The 6,000-nt window shown below is 33.6% G+C and overlaps 1 protein-coding gene across 1 annotated transcript in view; it reads right to left on the reverse strand.

Moving 5' to 3' along the window:
* LOC109093089 (protein mono-ADP-ribosyltransferase PARP15) overlaps window positions 1–6,000 on the reverse strand; it is a 619,635-nt gene that overhangs the window by 233,750 nt on the left and 379,885 nt on the right. The window lies entirely within an intron of this gene.

A 6,000-nucleotide genomic window follows, 5' to 3' on the forward strand; every position in this document is an offset into this window, starting at 1 on the left:
GATACAATAGTAACCACATAAAAACATTCAGTAATAATTTTGCTTTTGTATTCAGCTTTCTGACAAAAAACATTAATAAATGCTTATGAACTGCTTTATGATTACCTTGCACAGAAATCAAACAAAACTAAAAATTAAGAGATAAAAGTAAATACTTCTAACTAATCTGTACTAAATACTTATACCACTGAGTAGAGTCCTGTGGCTCAGTGATAGAGCATTGTACCAACGCAAAAGGTTGTGGGGTTCGATTCCCAGGCATCACATTTTAGGTAAAAAAATGTTAGCCTGAATGTGCATTGTAAGTTGCTTTGGATAAAAGCGTCTGATAAATGTAAATGTAATCCATTTGTAATAGGCCTATAAATATAATAAAGCTTGGTTGATATTTGTTATAAAATACATTGCAGATGACTCTTCATCCTGAACAATTGTCAATCAAAATGCAAGTCTCCGTGCAAACAGCTCATTTAGGTTTTTTTTAGTATTTGTGTAAATGCACTTGACATGCATCATTAACTTAAATTCATGAATATGCAAAACATGAGTGTGTTTGCATGAGTTACTGCAGTAAAAACTACATGGGTTAATAAAACATCATCCCATCTCCTAAAACAGCATTACATCAACCCAGAGCTCATTTGTCACTGTCTGCTTTTAAAATAAACAAATGAAGAGGAGAGTTCAGCAGGAAAAAATCCTGTCAGCATTCACTCATCCTCATGCAAAACTGGAAACAAAGAAGCATCATGAAACTATTGATAAATTATCTTTACAGAATCATAACATTAAAGAAAACAGCATGACTCAAGCACTATATCCCAGATCATCTGAACCCAACAGAGGACAGACAGACATTTCAATGGTCTTATTGTCAGGGGGTGGGTGCGAGATTTCATACTTAGGGAAGCGGGGGTTATACATAAAACCTGTTATAGCAGGGACAGCTGTGTATATAATAATATCCTTACAAACAGAATAGCCTTAAATAATGAATAGTTGCCTAAATCATCTTAGATGGTCTGTAGGCAGGAAACTTTTCTTGCATTCTCCTTTAACTGTCTAAATGCATAATTTAGTTTCATGTTTAATTTTAATCTCAGTTTAAATAAACAAAAATAAAATGTAAAATTTAGAATCAAAATATGCATTAATCAAAAATATGCATTAAATGAGTAGAGCAAAGCATATTCCAATCATGCCTTTGCACTCAGGAAATGCATGAGCATGACTAAAATAATGTATGTGTTAAATGCAATGAAAGTTGCTTTTGATGAAAGTAAAGGCAAAGAGCAGGAATCTTATCCTTGTCAATGCTGCTTGTTAACTCTGGAAGATAGGCTATTTTACCAAGCTTTGATGACTGATGATCCGAAAAATACAAAAATAAAAAAAAGTTAAAAGTTAAGTATTAAAAAGAATAGTTGAACATAAGTAAAATACATTGTTTAACTTGTTACTGCCTTGAGTTATTATTATGGAATAAATGTGAAATGCTTAAAAACTTGATGATATTCATATTGGCTTTAATAAATAGAATAATGATTACACTGCTAATGTAAAAATATAAAATAGAATTAAATTGTGTGTGTTTGTGTGTCTGTTTCTTTTTCTTTTTACTGGGACTTGAAATTACATTTGATTTAAAAAAAAATAAAAAAAATAAAACTTTGCCACCTCATTTCATAACACCGATGCACACCACAGATATCTACACAAGTGATGTTTATGTCTCCCTTCCTCTTCTTTATTTAGGCCTTGTGTCACACAGTTACATAAAAACATAATAATGATAACCACATCATATACAGGTGCATCTCTATAAAATAGAATGTCATGGAAAAGGTCATTTATTTCAGTAATTCAACGCCAATTGTGAAACTTGTGTATTAAATAAATTCAATGCACACAGACTGAAGTAGTTTAAGTCTCCGGTTCTTTTGATTGTGATGATTTTGGCTCACATTTAACAAAAACCCACCAAATCGCAACAAATTAGAATACTTCATAAGACCAATTAAAAAAAAAAAAAAACCTTTTTTAATGAATTGTTGGCCTTCTGGAAAGAATGTTCATTTACTGTACATGTACTCAATACTTGGTAGGGGCTCCTTTTGCTTTAATTACTGCCTCAATTCGGCGTGGCATGGAGGTGATCCGTTTGTGGCACTGCTGAGGTGGTATGGAAGCCCAGGTTTCTTTGACAGTGTCCTTCAGCTCATCTGCATTTTTTGGTCTCTTGTTTCAGCAGAAGGAAGCATGAAGTGCTCCAAAATTTCTTGGTAAACGGGTGCAGTGACTTTGGTTTTCAAAAAAACACAAGGACCAACACCAGCAGATGACATTGCATCCCAAATCATCACAGACTATGGAAACTTAACACTGGACTTCAAGCAACTTTGGCTATGAGCTTTTCCACCCTTCCTCCAGACTCTAGGACCCTGGTTTCCAAATGAAATACAAAACTTGCTCTCATCTGAAAAGAGGACTTTGGACCACTGGGCAACAGTCCAGTTCTTCTTCTCCTTAGCCCAGGTAAGACGCCTCTGACGTTGTCTGTGGTTTCAGGAGTGGCTTAACAAGAGGAATACAACAACTGTAGCCAAATTCCTTGACACGTCTGTGTGTGGTGACTCTTGATGCCTTGACCCCAGCCTCAGGTCCCTTCCTTGTGAAGTTCACTCAAATTGTTGAATCGATTTTGCTTGACAATCCTCATAAGGCTGCGGTTCTCTCGGTTGGTTGTGCATCTTTTTCTTCCACACTTTTTCCTTCCACTCAACTTTCTGTTAACATGCTTGGATACAGCACTCTGTGAGCAGCCAGCTTCTTTGGCAATGAATGTTTGTGGCTTACCCTCCTTGTGAAGGGTGTCAGTGATTGTCTTCTGGACAGCTGTCAGATCAGCAGTCTTCCTCATGATTGTTGTAGTCTAGTGGAACCAAACTAAGAGACCATTTTGAAGACTCAGGAAACCTTTGCAGGTGTTTTGAGTTGATTGGCTGATTGGCATGTCACCATATTCTAATTTGTTGGGTTTTTGTTAAATGTGAGCCAAAATCATCACAATTAAAAGAATCAAAGACTTAAACTACTTCAGTCTGTGTGCATTGAATTTATTTAATACACGAGTTTTACAATTTGAGTTGAATTACTGAAATTAATAACTTTTCCACGACCATGATTCTAATTTATTGAGATGCACCTGTACTTTCTGTTTGGAAGGATGGAAAATAATGTTGCATTTTTTGTCAGTTATTTTACCAGTTATTAAATCAGATAAAGATGCACAGTAAGATTGCATTTATTTGAATGCATTTGTAAGGTGCCCCTAAGATGGTGATAATAATGATTTCTGAAGGGTCATGTGACACTGAAGACTGGAGTAATGATGCTGAAAATTCAGCTTTGCATCACAGGAATAAATTAGATTTGAATGTATATTAAAATAGGAAAAAGTTGTTTTACATCATAATAATATTTCACAATATTACATTTTTTCCTGTATTTTTGATCAAATAAATGCAGCCTTGATGAGCAGACGAAACTCCTGTATATTCATACGTGCTTCATTTTCACTGGAGGAAACCTGTGGTGTGATGAGGGTGGAATTTGGGGTACAGTAGATGTACATGATATTTTGTTAATTGTATTTATGACAAATAACTGCACAGATGCAGATATTATAACAATCTATCGATAAACACACCTTGTCCTCTGTTTCAAATCCAAAAAAACCGTTTAAGTAAAAACATATTTTCCTTATTCAGAATAAGGAAAATATGTTTTACTTAAACGGTTTTTGGATTTGCCCCTTTCTTTAAGTTTGTGGTTCATTATTAGCCTATTAATAAAAACACATCAGCCATAAAAATAGTACAATGGCAAAATTCGCATAGGCCTATATTAAAAACATCTAACTTTATTAACAAAATGAATAAAAAACGGATATAGCCTACTTGCGTTTGTACACCAAAAATAAATAGGTTATTTTATCCTCTTTTAACAAACAAATGTTATAGTTGTGGTTCATTTTTATTTATTATTATATTATTATTATTATTATTATTATTATTATAATTATTATTATTAGTATTATTATATGTATTTTATTTATGAAAACAATAAAGGCAAATTGCCTATATTAAACGAAGAAATGAAACTTTATAAACAAAGGTGCTCTTCTGATTCATAGTGTCCTCGTATAACCTCCATTTATTTCTCAGGTCACCTGCATCATAATACGTTCCCTGGCGGCTATATGGTTATTTTCAGGAGGTAGAAAGAAAAAGTGAATGTTCTTGGTGGATAAAACTGACACACGAAGAAGAATTAATTATTGACCGTTTTAAGGATTTTTCACTGAAAGTCTTTCATCTCTTATACAGTAGCTATATTACAAATTTACAAAAGTCCAGTCTCTCTATCTTTTCTTTGAAGCTCCGACCAATTTTTTTGTAGAACGAAAAAATAATAATAATCCTAAAAGCAGCCCAAAATAGTATCAAAGATGAGGATAGTTTTTTGCGGATCCGACGCCAGCCAAAAGCAATGGAATCTGCGAAGGTGTTTCTATACCAAAAAAAAATACAATATTTCATTAGGATGAGGCCCAACTGATATGAATTATAGATCCGATGTTCTCTTAGGACTCGCCGCTTAAGTCCGCGATTTAATTTTGGCACATCAGTTTGGCCGAATGCAACTTACTGATCATGAACCCAACATAAGCAAGGCAGGAAAAACATTTAATCAACCTGAAAGGAAGACGTTCTTTCATGATTTGTAAGGTAATTCTGGTTAAATATCGGGGGAGAAATACATTTAAAAAAAAATAAAATAGAAATAAACTTCTAGCGCATTCTTAAACTTGGAAGTAGAAATCCAAGCACCAGAAGCAGCCCACACTTAAGTTTTCTGTTAATTGAAAAATATGTACATTTCTCATTACTTCATAGGCGATATGAGTTGCAATAACAGCCGATTTTACTTCAGATTTAAGTATTGTTTAATCTATAGTTATATATAATTATATATATAGATATATTATTGTTGTTATGCTTTCAACTTTCTTCCCATTTGTCATGTAGCCTACTGCGATTTCGGTTATTTTCACCTCCTGAATTACTACCCATTTCTAAAATGAATTTTTTCTAAAGAAAAAAAATAAAATGTTGTTGTGTGTGTGTGTGGGTATGTGTGTGACATTAAAATTTATTGTGTGTAGAATAACTGTAGACAAACAGTTTAAACGAAAAAAGGTGATTATTTCTGAGAAACTTTTTAACTGCAGGCAGACATTATGGCACAGTAGGCCCTCCAAATCATTTTGGTTGGAGATATACGAAGCAAAAAAAAAAAAAAACAATAGATTAAAAAAGGGATAATAGAAAGCGAAAAGGCGGAGCCTGAAGGCCCGGTTAAAAAATAAATAAATAACAATCCGGAGCAAAATATTGACTTACAATCCTTTAGAGAACAGTGCACTATTGCAGTCTTTTATATACTGAAGTTTTTATTAATTATTGTAATAGCTATAGTCAGTTGTGAACTAAAGTGGGCCGGTCTAAAGCATGACATTCAGGGCGAAAAGACCTCCCACTCAACCCAGAGCAGTGGCATGACATACCGGGCCCACCGGGATTCTCCGTGCCTCCTGATTAGCCAGTCCGGGTCTGATTCTCCCTAACTATGTGCTTATTTGCCAAAACATGATTTATAACCAGAAATACTTCATGCATAATAAAATACTGTTGTTGTTGTTGTTGTTGTTGTTGTTGTTGTTGTTGTTGTTGTTGTTTTAATGCACCTAATATGCCTATGTTATATTTATTAATCTTTTAGCCATCTTTAAGAATCGGCTAAAAACACGTCTTCAATCTTTGTTTGATCTTCTAGAATTGTCTATTATAATTCTATTCTTTAAAAAAGTCCCTTAGAGTTGCAAAGACAAAAAAAAAAAAAAAAAAAAAAAAAAACATTATACTTTTCAATCTTTTT

This window comes from Cyprinus carpio, chromosome B7, assembly GCF_018340385.1.
Source record: "Cyprinus carpio isolate SPL01 chromosome B7, ASM1834038v1, whole genome shotgun sequence".
Taxonomy (NCBI): Eukaryota; Metazoa; Chordata; class Actinopteri; order Cypriniformes; family Cyprinidae; genus Cyprinus; species Cyprinus carpio.